The 21,376-nt window shown below is 54.5% G+C and overlaps 10 non-coding genes across 10 annotated transcripts; all 10 read right to left on the bottom strand.

Annotated features, from left to right (window-relative positions):
• Nucleotides 1–1,983: 1,983 nt before the first annotated feature.
• LOC138394854 (5S ribosomal RNA) lies at nt 1,984–2,102 on the bottom strand. Its single transcript, XR_011235379.1, has one exon. It is a non-coding gene; the product is annotated as a 5S ribosomal RNA (ribosomal RNA).
• A 1,084-nt stretch (nt 2,103–3,186) lies between these two features.
• LOC138394865 (5S ribosomal RNA) lies at nt 3,187–3,305 on the bottom strand. Its single transcript, XR_011235390.1, has one exon. It is a non-coding gene; the product is annotated as a 5S ribosomal RNA (ribosomal RNA).
• A 3,467-nt stretch (nt 3,306–6,772) lies between these two features.
• LOC138394806 (5S ribosomal RNA) lies at nt 6,773–6,891 on the bottom strand. Its single transcript, XR_011235333.1, has one exon. It is a non-coding gene; the product is annotated as a 5S ribosomal RNA (ribosomal RNA).
• A 1,084-nt stretch (nt 6,892–7,975) lies between these two features.
• On the bottom strand, nt 7,976–8,094 carry LOC138394810 (5S ribosomal RNA). The gene has a single exon (XR_011235337.1). It is a non-coding gene; the product is annotated as a 5S ribosomal RNA (ribosomal RNA).
• Nucleotides 8,095–9,178: 1,084 nt separating this feature from the next.
• On the bottom strand, nt 9,179–9,297 carry LOC138394853 (5S ribosomal RNA). The gene has a single exon (XR_011235378.1). It is a non-coding gene; the product is annotated as a 5S ribosomal RNA (ribosomal RNA).
• Nucleotides 9,298–10,396: 1,099 nt separating this feature from the next.
• On the bottom strand, nt 10,397–10,515 carry LOC138394883 (5S ribosomal RNA). Its single transcript, XR_011235407.1, has one exon. It is a non-coding gene; the product is annotated as a 5S ribosomal RNA (ribosomal RNA).
• Nucleotides 10,516–13,981: 3,466 nt separating this feature from the next.
• Nucleotides 13,982–14,100, bottom strand: LOC138394852 (5S ribosomal RNA). Its single transcript, XR_011235377.1, has one exon. It is a non-coding gene; the product is annotated as a 5S ribosomal RNA (ribosomal RNA).
• A 1,085-nt stretch (nt 14,101–15,185) lies between these two features.
• Nucleotides 15,186–15,304, bottom strand: LOC138394851 (5S ribosomal RNA). Its single transcript, XR_011235376.1, has one exon. It is a non-coding gene; the product is annotated as a 5S ribosomal RNA (ribosomal RNA).
• Nucleotides 15,305–18,770: 3,466 nt separating this feature from the next.
• On the bottom strand, nt 18,771–18,889 carry LOC138394850 (5S ribosomal RNA). The gene has a single exon (XR_011235375.1). It is a non-coding gene; the product is annotated as a 5S ribosomal RNA (ribosomal RNA).
• A 1,085-nt stretch (nt 18,890–19,974) lies between these two features.
• Nucleotides 19,975–20,093, bottom strand: LOC138394849 (5S ribosomal RNA). Its single transcript, XR_011235374.1, has one exon. It is a non-coding gene; the product is annotated as a 5S ribosomal RNA (ribosomal RNA).
• Nucleotides 20,094–21,376: the final 1,283 nt, after the last annotated feature.

Below are 21,376 nucleotides of genomic sequence, written 5' to 3'. Positions count from 1 at the left end.
TCCATAACAAAAAGTTTCCAAAGATACCATAAACACGGTACAAAACAAGTTGCAAACAGGACAAGGGATCTGTAGCGCATACAATTGGCAAAATATCACTGCTACAGAATATCTATGTGTAATAGGCTTAATACGCGTTTGACACTGTATCCTCATTATTAATCAAGGAAACACAAAATAAAAAATGAAGCAAGATGTAGTTCCAAACTCACCAGATTGAGGAAACTTAAAACACTGATCACTGTGTTGGCTGGGAGGAGAACTCTTAACACGCACACTGCTGATATGGGAGGTGAAATTATAGAACCATTTGGAAAACAATGTAGCATAAATGGATATGAATGAACACTGGCATAATTTAGGAACAAGCATATTCTCTGAGTAGCACGTACCAGAGAGAAGATAGGGCACACGTGACCAGGAAACATCCAGAGTAATACTCACGGGAGCCCCGTGTACATGGACCTAGTCAAAGATCGGATAAAGATACTTTGATTGACTCGTGCAGTGCCATTCTATAGAAGTGCTGATGAACTGCAGCTTCCTGTGTAAGCAAGGCGTATTCCCCAAACAGAAGGTTTCCCCTGGAACACAAGTTAGCCAGAATGAATCCAGAATGGCTCCACATGTGTTATATAAACTGTGAAATTAACAAACTACCTCAATGAGATAGTCATGGAACAGAGAGCAAAAGCTTTAAAAGGAAAAGCCAGCAAAATGATGAGAGTCGAGATGGGATTTGTTTGGGAGAAGTGTTTTTTCGGTTCCATGCCTTCGGAAAAAGATACACAGCGGCTTCCGACATATGAATAAACTCCCATTTTTATAAGGCGAGTGGTAGAGAGTTTTGGTACAGTTAATTGGGTCTAATAGAATAAAACTAATAATTGCTATTATTGCTCTTTAACATATCCATTTCCCAAATTAAAAGAAAGAGAGAAAGAAACAGATTGTAAATTTCTAGTTATAAACCCTGTTTAAATTGCACTATTTATTAATTTGGGGGAAATGATTAGTTTGGGGACTCCGTGTCCATCTATCTAGGAATATAGTAGAGCCTCTCCATGGATTTGGGCCGTCATTGACGTTGTTACTAAGTTTTCCATCTAAGTTGGCACCTTTGTCCCGTAGGTGCTATGTAGATTTTCTGTGACTTTGCATGTTATCCTTTTTACAAATTGCCTTCAACATTGTGTATTTGCTAGGAAATAAGAAATATTGAAACTATCGATTGAATGTTGATTTCAGATAGAGCTATCTTGCTGGACTCACTTAGGATTTCGACAGGTCTCCCATGCATACTGGCAAACATTCTATTTTGAGAACCGTAGGAGGTGAGGAAAATGAAGAAGGTGATTTTCCTTTCCCGTATATTGTTAGTGTCTTCCCCTGTTTGAGTATATTTTTAGAGCGTCGCTTGCAGTATTGAACAGAAGAATTTCATATCAACACCCTGTTCTTGCTCGTGACTTTCCAAAGAATGTTTTTACTTCTTAATCCTTAAGAATATTTTCTAAAGATTTAGACTTTTGAAAAGTGTTTCTAGGTGTCTTCTCATCTGGATTCTTAAATTCCTTTCCCGTGAACGAATAGCCAACTGTTTAGATTCTATGCTTCTGCATATATGGATATGATCGAATTTTTCCTTTCCTAGGGTAACGTGGTCATGTACTTGGACAACTTTAGAATTTGTCCTGAATTCAGAGCCGGTCCGTCAGCAGTTCCGGAGGCCCGGACCTGGGGCAGGTGTCTGAGGGCCGACAGCCTCGGGGACTGAGCCTCCACATCTCAAATCTGACCCTCTCTCCAGGGGCCACGGGGCAGGATCCGGGCCTGCCGGGGCGGGGTGGGGGTGGGCGGGGGCGGGAGCCAGGACGGGCGTGGAGGGCGAAGGGCCCCCCCCCCTTTCCCAGCCGAGGTGGGCGGAGGAGCCCCCCCTTCCCAGCCCAGGGCGGGCGGGACAGAAAAAGAGGCAAAGCAAAAAGCCTACAGCACCCGGTATTCCCAGGCGGTCTCCCATCCAAGTACTAACCGGGCCCGACCCTGCTTAGCTTCCGAGATCAGACGAGATCGGGCGCGTTCAGGGTGGTATGGCCGTAGACGACGGCGGCCGTCCCCGGACGCCTCAAGAGGCCGAGCTGCTGCTACGCGTCCCTCCCTGCCCAGTCCGGTCCCTCCCGCCGCCCTGGCCCTTCGCTAGACCACCTGTCCGTATCCGGGGCAGGCGGAGACTGACGGGTCTCGCGCGCATCCCCCCTCCCCCACCCAAACCGCGGACGCACCACCGTCCCGCAGCCCAAGGAGCAGACCCACGGGCAAGCGCGCAGGGACAGACTTCCACGCGTGGGGACGGAGGGCCAGAGCCGGAGAGTGCGCGCGAGAGGGCCCTCCGCCGCCCCACGCGAGGGCACGGTGGAGAGGGGCTTTGGGGCAGGGCCAGGACAAGGAGGCAGGGCCGTGTGCGCGGCTGGTCCTTCACCCCGAGGTCCTGAAGACGTGCAGTGTCCCCCCCACCCCGCCACCCCACTCCGTCTGGGGAGGACTGTTCTGCCTCGATTTCCCCTCAGGGCCTGCATGTGGCAGCAGCACCCGCGTGGGGGTGGGGGGCCCAGAGCCGGCTGTCCTGTTGCTCGGTGGGGCGGGGTTTGGGGGTGGGGCGTCTGGGTTTGGGTGCGTGTGCTCCGTGTGCTGTTGTGTGTCCTCTCTGCCCGGGCGGCCGGCCACTTGCCCTGTGCGGTGCGCCGGTGTGTCTCTCGGGAGCCCCGGCCCGAGGCCCGGGTGTGCGGCGGAGAGGAAGTCCACGGTGGGCTGGGGGTCCGGGGGCCCAGGGGACGGTTTGCGGCCGTGGACTGTCCCGCGCCGGGTGTAGGGATTGTCCCGGGGGGGCCGGGGGGTGGAGACCCAGCAGCACTTAGGGATCCCGCCGCCCGGCCCGGTGTGGGCCCAGGGCTGGGGCTCCGCTGCTGGGCGGAACGGAACGGCTGGGATGCTCCGCCGCTGCCGCCGCCTGGCGGTGGTGCTGCAGCCGGGGAGAGGAGAGGAAGCCTCCGGCGGGCGCAGCGGGCGGCGACCGGGGCCAAGGGCGGGCGCGGAGGGCGGAGGGCCGAGGGCGGAGGGACCGGCCCACCCCCAGCCCCACCCCCCGACCCCCGACAGGCCGGCGGGCGGGACAAAAGAAGAGGCAAAAGCCTACAGCACCCGGTATTCCCAGGCGGTCTCCCATCCAAGTACTAACCAGGCCCGACCCTGCTTAGCTTCCGAGATCAGACGAGATCGGGCGCGTTCGGGGTGGTATGGCCGTAGACGACCGTGGCCGTCCCCGGACGCCTCAAGAGGCCGAGCTGCTGCCACGGGGCCCTCCCGGCCCAGCGCCCCCTCCCAACCCCCGCCGCCCCCCCTCCTCCCGCGCAGTCCTGCAGCCCACTAGCCTTCAAAGCCTTGCTCAGTAGCTGCTACACGCACATCAAAGACTCAATACTTTTCCACAAACACATACACCAATGACAACAAAAATCAAAGACTCAAGATGACATCCATTGAAAGCACGGAGGACACAAACGGAGGACAGCGTGTGACTTAGCAGATTCTACACACTGCAGGAGCTGACATGAAGGCCCAGGGAAATATTCCAAAGGAGTGTGCCATGGCTCAGAGCTCCTCGGCATGAGCAGACTGGCTTCGGCTGACAGCAGCTCTTAGATTTTCACAGTGGAGCCAGAACAGTAGAAAGTTCCTTCCTCGCCTTTCCTACTTCATGCAGTACTAAGTAGTCCACGGTTATATGGTGAATGGATACGATTATTCTGTGGGATCATGCAAAGAAGAAATGCTGTTGGTGTCTTTGAGAACTGGGAATTTGGGGGTGAGAGAAAGAAGTGAAATCGATAAAGTAGCGTAAAAAAACTCTCAGTCTCAGATTGAATTTGGATTATCAGTGGACACTCAATGTGTTTTTCTTTAATTTTTTTTTTTTTATCCCCATGGAGGGTGCTGAGAAGTAGGTGCAAACTGAACAGTAGTGCATTTCACCAGCATCTAGATCGTGGTCTCCACAAACCATTGTTATTAAATGGTCCGAAGCCTTACCGGAGACACAGGCTGACTTCAAGTCCGGGGCAGGAAATGGACGCTTCTTCTGCCGGGAAGCGTGGATGCTCTGATATCCAACAGAACGAGGGTCATGTCAAAAGACACAGGAACCAGAATGAGTAGACTCCCGTCTGCCAAACACAGGACGGTTTGATCACCAGTAAGTATAATAATTGCAAGATATTGAAGCACATTAAATGTGTTTAAATCCACGACTAAACCCCTAACAATGCAAAAATAACTCGGGTCCCCCACTGTGGAGAGCGGGAGGAAACAAAGTGAAATGGTGACAACCGGGACTGCCCCCAACTGGTTGGGATGTATGGACACTCTTTCCAAAGACCTCTCAACCGAGCACAATGTATGTACTGTATTTGGACTGGATTCCAAGAAACTGAAATGAGTGTATGTGTGTCAGGGAAACGCAAACATTGAGGACTTGCTGTTCTCTCCAATACGGTTAGATTCTTAGATGGAATAATGTGGCTGCGGTTACATTTAAAAAGGAAAGAAAGCCTCTACCTTTGATAGAAACATATTGACTTTTTGTCGATGGAGGGATATCGTTAAGGGGATCATGAACTTAAGGTAGGAGGGGTATAAAAGAAACAAGATCTGACCAAGGGTTGATGATTTCTTGAGTCAGGGTAGTGAGTAGGTATTATATATTCTTTCTGTTTTTGTTTATATTTCAAATTTTCCATAACAAAAAGTTTCCAAAGATACCATAAACACGGTACAAAACAAGTTGCAAACAGGACAAGGGATCTGTAGCGCATACAATTGGCAAAATATCACTGCTACAGAATATCTATGTGTAATAGGCTTAATACGCGTTTGACACTGTATCCTCATTATTAATCAAGGAAACACAAAATAAAAAATGAAGCAAGATGTAGTTCCAAACTCACCAGATTGAGGAAACTTAAAACACTGATCACTGTGTTGGCTGGGAGGAGAACTCTTAACACGCACACTGCTGATATGGGAGGTGAAATTATAGAACCATTTGGAAAACAATGTAGCATAAATGGATATGAATGAACACTGGCATAATTTAGGAACAAGCATATTCTCTGAGTAGCACGTACCAGAGAGAAGATAGGGCACACGTGACCAGGAAACATCCAGAGTAATACTCACGGGAGCCCCGTGTACATGGACCTAGTCAAAGATCGGATAAAGATACTTTGATTGACTCGTGCAGTGCCATTCTATAGAAGTGCTGATGAACTGCAGCTTCCTGTGTAAGCAAGGCGTATTCCCCAAACAGAAGGTTTCCCCTGGAACACAAGTTAGCCAGAATGAATCCAGAATGGCTCCACATGTGTTATATAAACTGTGAAATTAACAAACTACCTCAATGAGATAGTCATGGAACAGAGAGCAAAAGCTTTAAAAGGAAAAGCCAGCAAAATGATGAGAGTCGAGATGGGATTTGTTTGGGAGAAGTGTTTTTTCGGTTCCATGCCTTCGGAAAAAGATACACAGCGGCTTCCGACATATGAATAAACTCCCATTTTTATAAGGCGAGTGGTAGAGAGTTTTGGTACAGTTAATTGGGTCTAATAGAATAAAACTAATAATTGCTATTATTGCTCTTTAACATATCCATTTCCCAAATTAAAAGAAAGAGAGAAAGAAACAGATTGTAAATTTCTAGTTATAAACCCTGTTTAAATTGCACTATTTATTAATTTGGGGGAAATGATTAGTTTGGGGACTCCGTGTCCATCTATCTAGGAATATAGTAGAGCCTCTCCATGGATTTGGGCCGTCATTGACGTTGTTACTAAGTTTTCCATCTAAGTTGGCACCTTTGTCCCGTAGGTGCTATGTAGATTTTCTGTGACTTTGCATGTTATCCTTTTTACAAATTGCCTTCAACATTGTGTATTTGCTAGGAAATAAGAAATATTGAAACTATCGATTGAATGTTGATTTCAGATAGAGCTATCTTGCTGGACTCACTTAGGATTTCGACAGGTCTCCCATGCATACTGGCAAACATTCTATTTTGAGAACCGTAGGAGGTGAGGAAAATGAAGAAGGTGATTTTCCTTTCCCGTATATTGTTAGTGTCTTCCCCTGTTTGAGTATATTTTTAGAGCGTCGCTTGCAGTATTGAACAGAAGAATTTCATATCAACACCCTGTTCTTGCTCGTGACTTTCCAAAGAATGTTTTTACTTCTTAATCCTTAAGAATATTTTCTAAAGATTTAGACTTTTGAAAAGTGTTTCTAGGTGTCTTCTCATCTGGATTCTTAAATTCCTTTCCCGTGAACGAATAGCCAACTGTTTAGATTCTATGCTTCTGCATATATGGATATGATCGAATTTTTCCTTTCCTAGGGTAACGTGGTCATGTACTTGGACAACTTTAGAATTTGTCCTGAATTCAGAGCCGGTCCGTCAGCAGTTCCGGAGGCCCGGACCTGGGGCAGGTGTCTGAGGGCCGACAGCCTCGGGGACTGAGCCTCCACATCTCAAATCTGACCCTCTCTCCAGGGGCCACGGGGCAGGATCCGGGCCTGCCGGGGCGGGGTGGGGGTGGGCGGGGGCGGGAGCCAGGACGGGCGTGGAGGGCGAAGGGCCCCCCCCCCCTTTCCCAGCCGAGGTGGGCGGAGGAGCCCCCCCTTCCCAGCCCAGGGCGGGCGGGACAGAAAAAGAGGCAAAGCAAAAAGCCTACAGCACCTGGTATTCCCAGGCGGTCTCCCATCCAAGTACTAACCGGGCCCGACCCTGCTTAGCTTCCGAGATCAGACGAGATCGGGCGCGTTCAGGGTGGTATGGCCGTAGACGACGGCGGCCGCCCCCGGACGCCTCAAGAGGCCGAGCTGCTGCTACGCGTCCCTCCCTGCCCAGTCCGGTCCCTCCCGCCGCCCTGGCCCTTCGCTAGACCACCTGTCCGTATCCGGGGCAGGCGGAGACTGACGGGTCTCGCGCGCATCCCCCCTCCCCCACCCAAACCGCGGACGCACCACCGTCCCGCAGCCCAAGGAGCAGCCCCACGGGCAAGCGCGCAGGGACAGACTTCCACGCGTGGGGACGGAGGGCCAGAGCCGGAGAGTGCGCGCGAGAGGGCCCTCCGCCGCCCCACGCGAGGGCACGGTGGAGAGGGGCTTTGGGGCAGGGCCAGGACAAGGAGGCAGGGCCGTGTGCGCGGCTGGTCCTTCACCCCGAGGTCCTGAAGACGTGCAGTGTCCCCCCCACCCCGCCACCCCACTCCGTCTGGGGAGGACTGTTCTGCCTCGATTTCCCCTCAGGGCCTGCATGTGGCAGCAGCACCCGCGTGGGGGTGGGGGGCCCAGAGCCGGCTGTCCTTTTGCTCGGTGGGGCGGGGTTTGGGGGTGGGGCGTTTGGGTTTGGGTGCGTGTGCTCCGTGTGCTGTTGTGTGTCCTCTCTGCCCGGGCGGCCGGCCACTTGCCCTGTGCGGTGCGCCGGTGTGTCTCTCGGGAGCCCCGGCCCGAGGCCCGGGTGTGCGGCGGAGAGGAAGTCCACGGTGGGCTGGGGGTCCGGGGGCCCAGGGGACGGTTTGCGGCCGTGGACTGTCCCGCGCCGGGTGTAGGGATTGTCCCGGGGGGGCCGGGGGGTGGAGACCCAGCAGCACTTAGGGATCCCGCCGCCCCGCCCGGTGTGGGCCCAGGGCTGGGGCTCCGCTGCTGGGCGGAACGGAACGGCTGGGATGCTCCGCCGCTGCCGCCGCCTGGCGGTGGTGCTGCAGCCGGGGAGAGGAGAGGAAGCCTCCGGCGGGCGCAGCGGGCGGCGACCGGGGCCAAGGGCGGGCGCGGAGGGCGGAGGGCCGAGGGCGGAGGGACCGGCCCACCCCCAGCCCCACCCCCCGACCCCCGACAGGCCGGCGGGCGGGACAAAAGAAGAGGCAAAAGCCTACAGCACCCGGTATTCCCAGGCGGTCTCCCATCCAAGTACTAACCAGGCCCGACCCTGCTTAGCTTCCGAGATCAGACGAGATCGGGCGCGTTCAGGGTGGTATGGCCGTAGACGACGGCGGCCGCCCCCGGACGCCTCAAGAGGCCGAGCTGCTGCTACGCGTCCCTCCCTGCCCAGTCCGGTCCCTCCCGCCGCCCTGGCCCTTCGCTAGACCACCTGTCCGTATCCGGGGCAGGCGGAGACTGACGGGTCTCGCGCGCATCCCCCCTCCCCCACCCAAACCGCGGACGCACCACCTTCCCGCAGCCCAAGGAGCAGCCCCACGGGCAAGCGCGCAGGAACAGACTTCCACGCGTGGGGACGGAGGGCCAGAGCCGGAGAGTGCGCGCGAGAGGGCCCTCCGCCGCCCCACGCGAGGGCACGGTGGAGAGGGGCTTTGGGGCAGGGCCAGGACAAGGAGGCAGGGCCGTGTGCGCGGCTGGTCCTTCACCCCGAGGTCCTGAAGACGTGCAGTGTCCCCCCCACCCCGCCACCCCACTCCGTCTGGGGAGGACTGTTCTGCCTCGATTTCCCCTCAGGGCCTGCATGTGGCAGCAGCACCCGCGTGGGGGTGGGGGGCCCAGAGCCGGCTGTCCTGTTGCTCGGTGGGGCGGGGTTTGGGGGTGGGGCGTCTGGGTTTGGGTGCGTGTGCTCCGTGTGCTGTTGTGTGTCCTCTCTGCCCGGGCGGCCGGCCACTTGCCCTGTGCGGTGCGCCGGTGTGTCTCTCGGGAGCCCCGGCCCGAGGCCCGGGTGTGCGGCAGAGAGGAAGTCCACGGTGGGCTGGGGGTCCGGGGGCCCAGGGGACGGTTTGCGGCCGTGGACTGTCCCGCGCCGGGTGTAGGGATTGTCCCGGGGGGGCCGGGGGGTGGAGACCCAGCAGCACTTAGGGATCCCGCCGCCCGGCCCGGTGTGGGCCCAGGGCTGGGGCTCCGCTGCTGGGCGGAACGGAACGGCTGGGATGCTCCGCCGCTGCCGCCGCCTGGCGGTGGTGCTGCAGCCGGGGAGAGGAGAGGAAGCCTCCGGCGGGCGCAGCGGGCGGCGACCGGGGCCAAGGGCGGGCGCGGAGGGCGGAGGGCCGAGGGCGGAGGGACCGGCCCACCCCCAGCCCGACCCCCCGACCCCCGACAGGCCGGCGGGCGGGACAAAAGAAGAGGCAAAAGCCTACAGCACCCGGTATTCCCAGGCGGTCTCCCATCCAAGTACTAACCGGGCCCGACCCTGCTTAGCTTCCGAGATCAGACGAGATCGGGCGCGTTCAGGGTGGTATGGCCGTAGACGACGGCGGCCGCCCCCGGACGCCTCAAGAGGCCGAGCTGCTGCTACGCGTCCCTCCCTGCCCAGTCCGGTCCCTCCCGCCGCCCTGGCCCTTCGCTAGACCACCTGTCCGTATCCGGGGCAGGCGGAGACTGACGGGTCTCGCGCGCATCCCCCCTCCCCCACCCAAACCGCGGACGCACCACCGTCCCGCAGCCCAAGGAGCAGCCCCACGGGCAAGCGCGCAGGGACAGACTTCCACGCGTGGGGACGGAGGGCCAGAGCCGGAGAGTGCGCGCGAGAGGGCCCTCCGCCGCCCCACGCGAGGGCACGGTGGAGAGGGGCTTTGGGGCAGGGCCAGGACAAGGAGGCAGGGCCGTGTGCGCGGCTGGTCCTTCACCCCGAGGTCCTGAAGACGTGCAGTGTCCCCCCCACCCCGCCACCCCACCTCCGTCTGGGGAGGACTGTTCTGCCTCGATTTCCCCTCAGGGCCTGCATGTGGCAGCAGCACCCGCGTGGGGGTGGGGGGCCCAGAGCCGGCTGTCCTGTTGCTCGGTGGGGCGGGGTTTGGGGGTGGGGCGTTTGGGTTTGGGTGCGCGTGCTCCCTGTGCTGTTGTGTGTCCTCTCTGCCCGGGCGGCCGGCCACTTGCCCTGTGCGGTGCGCCGGTGTGTCTCTCGGGAGCCCCGGCCCGAGGCCCGGGTGTGCGGCGGAGAGGAAGTCCACGGTGGGCTGGGGGTCCGGGGGCCCAGGGGACGGTTTGCCGCCGTGGACTGTCCCGCGCCGGGTGTAGGGATTGTCCCGGGGGGGCCGGGGGGTGGAGACCCAGCAGCACTTAGGGATCCCGCCGCCCGGCCCGGTGTGGGCCCAGGGCTGGGGCTCCGCTGCTGGGCGGAACGGGACGGCTGGGATGCTCCGCCGCTGCCGCCGCCTGGCGGTGGTGCTGCAGCCGGGGAGAGGAGAGGAAGCCTCCGGCGGGGACAGCGGGCGGCGACCGGGGCCGGGGGCGGGCGCGGAGGGCGGAGGGCGGAGGGCCGAGGGCCGAGGGCGGAGGGACGGGCCCACCCCCAGCCCCACCCCTCGACCCCCGACAGGCCGGCGGGCGGGACAAAAGAAGAGGCAAAAGCCTACAGCACTCGGTATTCCCAGGCGGTCTCCCATCCAAGTACTAACCAGGCCCGACCCTGCTTAGCTTCCGAGATCAGACGAGATCGGGCGCGTTCAGGGTGGTATGGCCGTAGACGACCGTGGCCGTCCCCGGACGCCTCAAGAGGCCGAGCTGCTGCCACGGGGCCCTCCCGGCCCAGCGCCCCCTCCCAACCCCCGCCGCCCCCCCCCTCCCGCGCAGTCCTGCAGCCCACTTGCCTTCAAAGCCTTGCTCAGTAGCTGCTACACGCACATCAAAGACTCAATACTTTTCCACAAACACATACACCAATGACAACAAAAATCAAAGACTCAAGATGACATCCATTGAAAGCACGGAGGACACAAACGGAGGACAGCGTGTGACTTAGCAGATTCTACACACTGCAGGAGCTGACATGAAGGCCCAGGGAAATATTCCAAAGGAGTGTGCCATGGCTCAGAGCTCCTCGGCATGAGCAGACTGGCTTCGGCTGACAGCAGCTCTTAGATTTTCACAGTGGAGCCAGAACAGTAGAAAGTTCCTTCCTCGCCTTTCCTACTTCATGCAGTACTAAGTAGTCCACGGTTATATGGTGAATGGATACGATTATTCTGTGGGATCATGCAAAGAAGAAATGCTGTTGGTGTCTTTGAGAACTGGGAATTTGGGGGTGAGAGAAAGAAGTGAAATCGATAAAGTAGCGTAAAAAAACTCTCAGTCTCAGATTGAATTTGGATTATCAGTGGACACTCAATGTGTTTTTCTTTAATTTTTTTTTTTTTTTATCCCCATGGAGGGTGCTGAGAAGTAGGTGCAAACTGAACAGTAGTGCATTTCACCAGCATCTAGATCGTGGTCTCCACAAACCATTGTTATTAAATGGTCCGAAGCCTTACCGGAGACACAGGCTGACTTCAAGTCCGGGGCAGGAAATGGACGCTTCTTCTGCCGGGAAGCGTGGATGCTCTGATATCCAACAGAACGAGGGTCATGTCAAAAGACACAGGAACCAGAATGAGTAGACTCCCGTCTGCCAAACACAGGACGGTTTGATCACCAGTAAGTATAATAATTGCAAGATATTGAAGCACATTAAATGTGTTTAAATCCACGACTAAACCCCTAACAATGCAAAAATAACTCGGATCCCCCACTGTGGAGAGCGGGAGGAAACAAAGTGAAATGGTGACAACCGGGACTGCCCCCAACTGGTTGGGATGTATGGACACTCTTTCCAAAGACCTCTCAACCGAGCACAATGTATGTACTGTATTTGGACTGGATTCCAAGAAACTGAAATGAGTGTATGTGTCTCAGGGAAACGCAAACCTTGAGGACTTGCTGTTCTCTCCAATACGGTTAGATTCTTAGATGGAATAATGTGGCTGCGGTTACATTTAAAAAGGAAAGAAAGCCTCTACCTTTGATAGAAACATATTGACTTTTTGTCGATGGAGGGATATCGTTAAGGGGATCATGAACTTAAGGTAGGAGGGGTATAAAAGAAACAAGATCTGACCAAGGGTTGATGATTTCTTGAGTCAGGGTAGTGAGTAGGTATTATAGTATTCTTTCTGTTTTTGTTTATATTTCAAATTTTCCATAACAAAAAGTTTCCAAAGATACCATAAACACGGTACAAAACAAGTTGCAAACAGGACAAGGGATCTGTAGCGCATACAATTGGCAAAATATCACTGCTACAGAATATCTATGTGTAATAGGCTTAATACGCGTTTGACACTGTATCCTCATTATTAATCAAGGAAACACAAAATAAAAAATGAAGCAAGATGTAGTTCCAAACTCACCAGATTGAGGAAACTTAAAACACTGATCACTGTGTTGGCTGGGAGGAGAACTCTTAACACGCACACTGCTGATATGGGAGGTGAAATTATAGAACCATTTGGAAAACAATGTAGCATAAATGGATATGAATGAACACTGGCATAATTTAGGAACAAGCATATTCTCTGAGTAGCACGTACCAGAGAGAAGATAGGGCACACGTGACCAGGAAACATCCAGAGTAATACTCACGGGAGCCCCGTGTACATGGACCTAGTCAAAGATCGGATAAAGATACTTTGATTGACTCGTGCAGTGCCATTCTATAGAAGTGCTGATGAACTGCAGCTTCCTGTGTAAGCAAGGCGTATTCCCCAAACAGAAGGTTTCCCCTGGAACACAAGTTAGCCAGAATGAATCCAGAATGGCTCCACATGTGTTATATAAACTGTGAAATTAACAAACTACCTCAATGAGATAGTCATGGAACAGAGAGCAAAAGCTTTAAAAGGAAAAGCCAGCAAAATGATGAGAGTCGAGATGGGATTTGTTTGGGAGAAGTGTTTTTTCGGTTCCATGCCTTCGGAAAAAGATACACAGCGGCTTCCGACATATGAATAAACTCCCATTTTTATAAGGCGAGTGGTAGAGAGTTTTGGTACAGTTAATTGGGTCTAATAGAATAAAACTAATAATTGCTATTATTGCTCTTTAACATATCCATTTCCCAAATTAAAAGAAAGAGAGAAAGAAACAGATTGTAAATTTCTAGTTATAAACCCTGTTTAAATTGCACTATTTATTAATTTGGGGGAAATGATTAGTTTGGGGACTCCGTGTCCATCTATCTAGGAATATAGTAGAGCCTCTCCATGGATTTGGGCCGTCATTGACGTTGTTACTAAGTTTTCCATCTAAGTTGGCACCTTTGTCCCGTAGGTGCTATGTAGATTTTCTGTGACTTTGCATGTTATCCTTTTTACAAATTGCCTTCAACATTGTGTATTTGCTAGGAAATAAGAAATATTGAAACTATCGATTGAATGTTGATTTCAGATAGAGCTATCTTGCTGGACTCACTTAGGATTTCGACAGGTCTCCCATGCATACTGGCAAACATTCTATTTTGAGAACCGTAGGAGGTGAGGAAAATGAAGAAGGTGATTTTCCTTTCCCGTATATTGTTAGTGTCTTCCCCTGTTTGAGTATATTTTTAGAGCGTCGCTTGCAGTATTGAACAGAAGAATTTCATATCAACACCCTGTTCTTGCTCGTGACTTTCCAAAGAATGTTTTTACTTCTTAATCCTTAAGAATATTTTCTAAAGATTTAGACTTTTGAAAAGTGTTTCTAGGTGTCTTCTCATCTGGATTCTTAAATTCCTTTCCCGTGAACGAATAGCCAACTGTTTAGATTCCATGCTTCTGCATATATGGATATGATCGAATTTTTCCTTTCCTAGGGTAACGTGGTCATGTACTTGGACAACTTTAGAATTTGTCCTGAATTCAGAGCCGGTCCGTCAGCAGTTCCGGAGGCCCGGACCTGGGGCAGGTGTCTGAGGGCCGACAGCCTCGGGGACTGAGCCTCCACATCTCAAATCTGACCCTCTCTCCAGGGGCCACGGGGCAGGATCCGGGCCTGCCGGGGCGGGGTGGGGGTGGGCGGGGGCGGGAGCCAGGACGGGCGTGGAGGGCGAAGGGCCCCCCCCTTTCCCAGCCGAGGTGGGCGGAGGAGCCCCCCCTTCCCAGCCCAGGGCGGGCGGGACAGAAAAAGAGGCAAAGCAAAAAGCCTACAGCACCCGGTATTCCCAGGCGGTCTCCCATCCAAGTACTAACCGGGCCCGACCCTGCTTAGCTTCCGAGATCAGACGAGATCGGGCGCGTTCAGGGTGGTATGGCCGTAGACGACGGCGGCCGCCCCCGGACGCCTCAAGAGGCCGAGCTGCTGCTACGCGTCCCTCCCTGCCCAGTCCGGTCCCTCCCGCCGCCCTGGCCCTTCGCTAGACCACCTGTCCGTATCCGGGGCAGGCGGAGACTGACGGGTCTCGCGCGCATCCCCCCTCCCCCACCCAAACCGCGGACGCACCACCGTCCCGCAGCCCAAGGAGCAGCCCCACGGGCAAGCGCGCAGGGACAGACTTCCACGCGTGGGGACGGAGGGCCAGAGCCGGAGAGTGCGCGCGAGAGGGCCCTCCGCCGCCCCACGCGAGGGCACGGTGGAGAGGGGCCTTTGGGGCAGGGCCAGGACAAGGAGGCAGGGCCGTGTGCGCGGCTGGTCCTTCACCCCGAGGTCCTGAAGACGTGCAGTGTCCCCCCCACCCCGCCACCCCACTCCGTCTGGGGAGGACTGTTCTGCCTCGATTTCCCCTCAGGGCCTGCATGTGGCAGCAGCACCCGCGTGGGGGTGGGGGGCCCAGAGCCGGCTGTCCTGTTGCTCGGTGGGGCGGGGTTTGGGGGTGGGGCGTCTGGGTTTGGGTGCGTGTGCTCCGTGTGCTGTTGTGTGTCCTCTCTGCCCGGGCGGCCGGCCACTTGCCCTGTGCGGTGCGCCGGTGTGTCTCTCGGGAGCCCCGGCCCGAGGCCCGGGTGTGCGGCGGAGAGGAAGTCCACGGTGGGCTGGGGGTCCGGGGGCCCAGGGGACGGTTTGCGGCCGTGGACTGTCCCGCGCCGGGTGTAGGGATTGTCCCGGGGGGGCCGGGGGGTGGAGACCCAGCAGCACTTAGGGATCCCGCCGCCCGGCCCGGTGTGGGCCCAGGGCTGGGGCTCCGCTGCTGGGCGGAACGGAACGGCTGGGATGCTCCGCCGCTGCCGCCGCCTGGCGGTGGTGCTGCAGCCGGGGAGAGGAGAGGAAGCCTCCGGCGGGCGCAGCGGGCGGCGACCGGGGCCAAGGGCGGGCGCGGAGGGCGGAGGGCCGAGGGCGGAGGGACCGGCCCACCCCCAGCCCCACCCCCCGACCCCCGACAGGCCGGCGGGCGGGACAAAAGAAGAGGCAAAAGCCTACAGCACCCGGTATTCCCAGGCGGTCTCCCATCCAAGTACTAACCGGGCCCGACCCTGCTTAGCTTCCGAGATCAGACGAGATCGGGCGCGTTCAGGGTGGTATGGCCGTAGACGACCGTGGCCGTCCCCGGACGCCTCAAGAGGCCGAGCTGCTGCCACGGGGCCCTCCCGGCCCAGCGCCCCCTCCCAACCCCCGCCGCCCCCCCTCCTCCCGCGCAGTCCTGCAGCCCACTAGCCTTCAAAGCCTTGCTCAGTAGCTGCTACACGCACATCAAAGACTCAATACTTTTCCACAAACACATACACCAATGACAACAAAAATCAAAGACTCAAGATGACATCCATTGAAAGCACGGAGGACACAAACGGAGGACAGCGTGTGACTTAGCAGATTCTACACACTGCAGGAGCTGACATGAAGGCCCAGGGAAATATTCCAAAGGAGTGTGCCATGGCTCAGAGCTCCTCGGCATGAGCAGACTGGCTTCGGCTGACAGCAGCTCTTAGATTTTCACAGTGGAGCCAGAACAGTAGAAAGTTCCTTCCTCGCCTTTCCTACTTCATGCAGTACTAAGTAGTCCACGGTTATATGGTGAATGGATACGGTTATTCTGTGGGATCATGCAAAGAAGAAATGCTGTTGGTGTCTTTGAGAACTGGGAATTTGGGGGTGAGAGAAAGAAGTGAAATCGATAAAGTAGCGTAAAAAAACTCTCAGTCTCAGATTGAATTTGGATTATCAGTGGACACTCAATGTGTTTTTCTTTAATTTTTTTTTTTTTTATCCCCATGGAGGGTGCTGAGAAGTAGGTGCAAACTGAACAGTAGTGCATTTCACCAGCATCTAGATCGTGGTCTCCACAAACCATTGTTATTAAATGGTCCGAAGCCTTACCGGAGACACAGGCTGACTTCAAGTCCGGGGCAGGAAATGGACGCTTCTTCTGCCGGGAAGCGTGGATGCTCTGATATCCAACAGAACGAGGGTCATGTCAAAAGACACAGGAACCAGAATGAGTAGACTCCCGTCTGCCAAACACAGGACGGTTTGATCACCAGTAAGTATAATAATTGCAAGATATTGAAGCACATTAAATGTGTTTAAATCCACGACTAAACCCCTAACAATGCAAAAATAACTCGGGTCCCCCACTGTGGAGAGCGGGAGGAAACAAAGTGAAATGGTGACAACCGGGACTGCCCCCAACTGGTTGGGATGTATGGACACTCTTTCCAAAGACCTCTCAACCGAGCACAATGTATGTACTGTATTTGGACTGGATTCCAAGAAACTGAAATGAGTGTATGTGTGTCAGGGAAACGCAAACATTGAGGACTTGCTGTTCTCTCCAATACGGTTAGATTCTTAGATGGAATAATGTGGCTGCGGTTACATTTAAAAAGGAAAGAAAGCCTCTACCTTTGATAGAAACATATTGACTTTTTGTCGATGGAGGGATATCGTTAAGGGGATCATGAACTTAAGGTAGGAGGGGTATAAAAGAAACAAGATCTGACCAAGGGTTGATGATTTCTTGAGTCAGGGTAGTGAGTAGGTATTATAGTATTCTTTCTGTTTTTGTTTATATTTCAAATTTTCCATAACAAAAAGTTTCCAAAGATACCATAAACACGGTACAAAACAAGTTGCAAACAGGACAAGGGATCTGTAGCGCATACAATTGGCAAAATATCACTGCTACAGAATATCTATGTGTAATAGGCTTAATACGCGTTTGACACTGTATCCTCATTATTAATCAAGGAAACACAAAATAAAAAATGAAGCAAGATGTAGTTCCAAACTCACCAGATTGAGGAAACTTAAAACACTGATCACTGTGTTGGCTGGGAGGAGAACTCTTAACACGCACACTGCTGATATGGGAGGTGAAATTATAGAACCATTTGGAAAACAATGTAGCATAAATGGATATGAATGAACACTGGCATAATTTAGGAACAAGCATATTCTCTGAGTAGCACGTACCAGAGAGAAGATAGGGCACACGTGACCAGGAAACATCCAGAGTAATACTCACGGGAGCCCCGTGTACATGGACCTAGTCAAAGATCGGATAAAGATACTTTGATTGACTCGTGCAGTGCCATTCTATAGAAGTGCTGATGAACTGCAGCTTCCTGTGTAAGCAAGGCGTATTCCCCAAACAGAAGGTTTCCCCTGGAACACAAGTTAGCCAGAATGAATCCAGAATGGCTCCACATGTGTTATATAAACTGTGAAATTAACAAACTACCTCAATGAGATAGTCATGGAACAGAGAGCAAAAACTTTAAAAGGAAAAGCCAGCAAAATGATGAGAGTCGAGATGGGATTTGTTTGGGAGAAGTGTTTTTTCGGTTCCATGCCTTCGGAAAAAGATACACAGCGGCTTCCGACATATGAATAAACTCCCATTTTTATAAGGCGAGTGGTAGAGAGTTTTGGTACAGTTAATTGGGTCTAATAGAATAAAACTAATAATTGCTATTATTGCTCTTTAACATATCCATTTCCCAAATTAAAAGAAAGAGAGAAAGAAACAGATTGTAAATTTCTAGTTATAAACCCTGTTTAAATTGCACTATTTATTAATTTGGGGGAAATGATTAGTTTGGGGACTCCGTGTCCATCTATCTAGGAATATAGTAGAGCCTCTCCATGGATTTGGGCCGTCATTGACGTTGTTACTAAGTTTTCCATCTAAGTTGGCACCTTTGTCCCGTAGGTGCTATGTAGATTTTCTGTGACTTTGCATGTTATCCTTTTTACAAATTGCCTTCAACATTGTGTATTTGCTAGGAAATAAGAAATATTGAAACTATCGATTGAATGTTGATTTCAGATAGAGCTATCTTGCTGGACTCACTTAGGATTTCGACAGGTCTCCCATGCATACTGGCAAACATTCTATTTTGAGAACCGTAGGAGGTGAGGAAAATGAAGAAGGTGATTTTCCTTTCCCGTATATTGTTAGTGTCTTCCCCTGTTTGAGTATATTTTTAGAGCGTCGCTTGCAGTATTGAACAGAAGAATTTCATATCAACACCCTGTTCTTGCTCGTGACTTTCCAAAGAATGTTTTTACTTCTTAATCCTTAAGAATATTTTCTAAAGATTTAGACTTTTGAAAAGTGTTTCTAGGTGTCTTCTCATCTGGATTCTTAAATTCCTTTCCCGTGAACGAATAGCCAACTGTTTAGATTCCATGCTTCTGCATATATGGATATGATCGAATTTTTCCTTTCCTAGGGTAACGTGGTCATGTACTTGGACAACTTTAGAATTTGTCCTGAATTCAGAGCCGGTCCGTCAGCAGTTCCGGAGGCCCGGACCTGGGGCAGGTGTCTGAGGGCCGACAGCCTCGGGGACTGAGCCTCCACATCTCAAATCTGACCCTCTCTCCAGGGGCCACGGGGCAGGATCCGGGCCTGCCGGGGCGGGGTGGGGGTGGGCGGGGGCGGGAGCCAGGACGGGCGTGGAGGGCGAAGGGCCCCCCCCTTTCCCAGCCGAGGTGGGCGGAGGAGCCCCCCCTTCCCAGCCCAGGGCGGGCGGGACAGAAAAAGAGGCAAAGCAAAAAGCCTACAGCACCCGGTATTCCCAGGCGGTCTCCCATCCAAGTACTAACCGGGCCCGACCCTGCTTAGCTTCCGAGATCAGACGAGATCGGGCGCGTTCAGGGTGGTATGGCCGTAGACGACGGCGGCCGCCCCCGGACGCCTCAAGAGGCCGAGCTGCTGCTACGCGTCCCTCCCTGCCCAGTCCGGTCCCTCCCGCCGCCCTGGCCCTTCGCTAGACCACCTGTCCGTATCCGGGGCAGGCGGAGACTGACGGGTCTCGCGCGCATCCCCCCTCCCCCACCCAAACCGCGGACGCACCACCGTCCCGCAGCCCAAGGAGCAGCCCCACGGGCAAGCGCGCAGGGACAGACTTCCACGCGTGGGGACGGAGGGCCAGAGCCGGAGAGTGCGCGCGAGAGGGCCCTCCGCCGCCCCACGCGAGGGCACGGTGGAGAGGGGCCTTTGGGGCAGGGCCAGGACAAGGAGGCAGGGCCGTGTGCGCGGCTGGTCCTTCACCCCGAGGTCCTGAAGACGTGCAGTGTCCCCCCCACCCCGCCACCCCACTCCGTCTGGGGAGGACTGTTCTGCCTCGATTTCCCCTCAGGGCCTGCATGTGGCAGCAGCACCCGCGTGGGGGTGGGGGGCCCAGAGCCGGCTGTCCTGTTGCTCGGTGGGGCGGGGTTTGGGGGTGGGGCGTCTGGGTTTGGGTGCGTGTGCTCCGTGTGCTGTTGTGTGTCCTCTCTGCCCGGGCGGCCGGCCACTTGCCCTGTGCGGTGCGCCGGTGTGTCTCTCGGGAGCCCCGGCCCGAGGCCCGGGTGTGCGGCGGAGAGGAAGTCCACGGTGGGCTGGGGGTCCGGGGGCCCAGGGGACGGTTTGCGGCCGTGGACTGTCCCGCGCCGGGTGTAGGGATTGTCCCGGGGGGGCCGGGGGGTGGAGACCCAGCAGCACTTAGGGATCCCGCCGCCCGGCCCGGTGTGGGCCCAGGGCTGGGGCTCCGCTGCTGGGCGGAACGGAACGGCTGGGATGCTCCGCCGCTGCCGCCGCCTGGCGGTGGTGCTGCAGCCGGGGAGAGGAGAGGAAGCCTCCGGCGGGCGCAGCGGGCGGCGACCGGGGCCAAGGGCGGGCGCGGAGGGCGGAAGGCCGAGGGCGGAGGGACCGACCCACCCCCAGCCCCACCCCCCGACCCCCGACAGGCCGGCGGGCGGGACAAAAGAAGAGGCAAAAGCCTACAGCACCCGGTATTCCCAGGCGGTCTCCCATCCAAGTACTAACCGGGCCCGACCCTGCTTAGCTTCCGAGATCAGACGAGATCGGGCGCGTTCAGGGTGGTATGGCCGTAGACGACCGTGGCCGTCCCCGGACGCCTCAAGAGGCCGAGCTGCTGCCACGGGGCCCTCCCGGCCCAGCGCCCCCTCCCAACCCCCGCCGCCCCCCCTCCTCCCGCGCAGTCCTGCAGCCCACTAGCCTTCAAAGCCTTGCTCAGTAGCTGCTACACGCACATCAAAGACTCAATACTTTTCCACAAACACATACACCAATGACAACAAAAATCAAAGACTCAAGATGACATCCATTGAAAGCACGGAGGACACAAACGGAGGACAGCGTGTGACTTAGCAGATTCTACACACTGCAGGAGCTGACATGAAGGCCCAGGGAAATATTCCAAAGGAGTGTGCCATGGCTCAGAGCTCCTCGGCATGAGCAGACTGGCTTCGGCTGACAGCAGCTCTTAGATTTTCACAGTGGAGCCAGAACAGTAGAAAGTTCCTTCCTCGCCTTTCCTACTTCATGCAGTACTAAGTAGTCCACGGTTATATGGTGAATGGATACGGTTATTCTGTGGGATCATGCAAAGAAGAAATGCTGTTGGTGTCTTTGAGAACTGGGAATTTGGGGGTGAGAGAAAGAAGTGAAATCGATAAAGTAGCGTAAAAAAACTCTCAGTCTCAGATTGAATTTGGATTATCAGTGGACACTCAATGTGTTTTTCTTTAATTTTTTTTTTTTTTATCCCCATGGAGGGTGCTGAGAAGTAGGTGCAAACTGAACAGTAGTGCATTTCACCAGCATCTAGATCGTGGTCTCCACAAACCATTGTTATTAAATGGTCCGAAGCCTTACCGGAGACACAGGCTGACTTCAAGTCCGGGGCAGGAAATGGACGCTTCTTCTGCCGGGAAGCGTGGATGCTCTGATATCCAACAGAACGAGGGTCATGTCAAAAGACACAGGAACCAGAATGAGTAGACTCCCGTCTGCCAAACACAGGACGGTTTGATCACCAGTAAGTATAATAATTGCAAGATATTGAAGCACATTAAATGTGTTTAAATCCACGACTAAACCCCTAACAATGCAAAAATAACTCGGGTCCCCCACTGTGGAGAGCGGGAGGAAACAAAGTGAAATGGTGACAACCGGGACTGCCCCCAACTGGTTGGGATGTATGGACACTCTTTCCAAAGACCTCTCAACCGAGCACAATGTATGTACTGTATTTGGACTGGATTCCAAGAAACTGAAATGAGTGTATGTGTGTCAGGGAAACGCAAACATTGAGGACTTGCTGTTCTCTCCAATACGGTTAGATTCTTAGATGGAATAATGTGGCTGCGGTTACAT

The sequence above is a fragment of the Eulemur rufifrons genome, chromosome 14, assembly GCF_041146395.1.
Source record: "Eulemur rufifrons isolate Redbay chromosome 14, OSU_ERuf_1, whole genome shotgun sequence".
In the NCBI taxonomy this organism is placed as follows: domain Eukaryota; kingdom Metazoa; phylum Chordata; class Mammalia; order Primates; family Lemuridae; genus Eulemur; species Eulemur rufifrons.
Note: the sequence above shows the minus strand (reverse complement) of the source record. Positions and strands in the feature narration are given on the sequence as shown.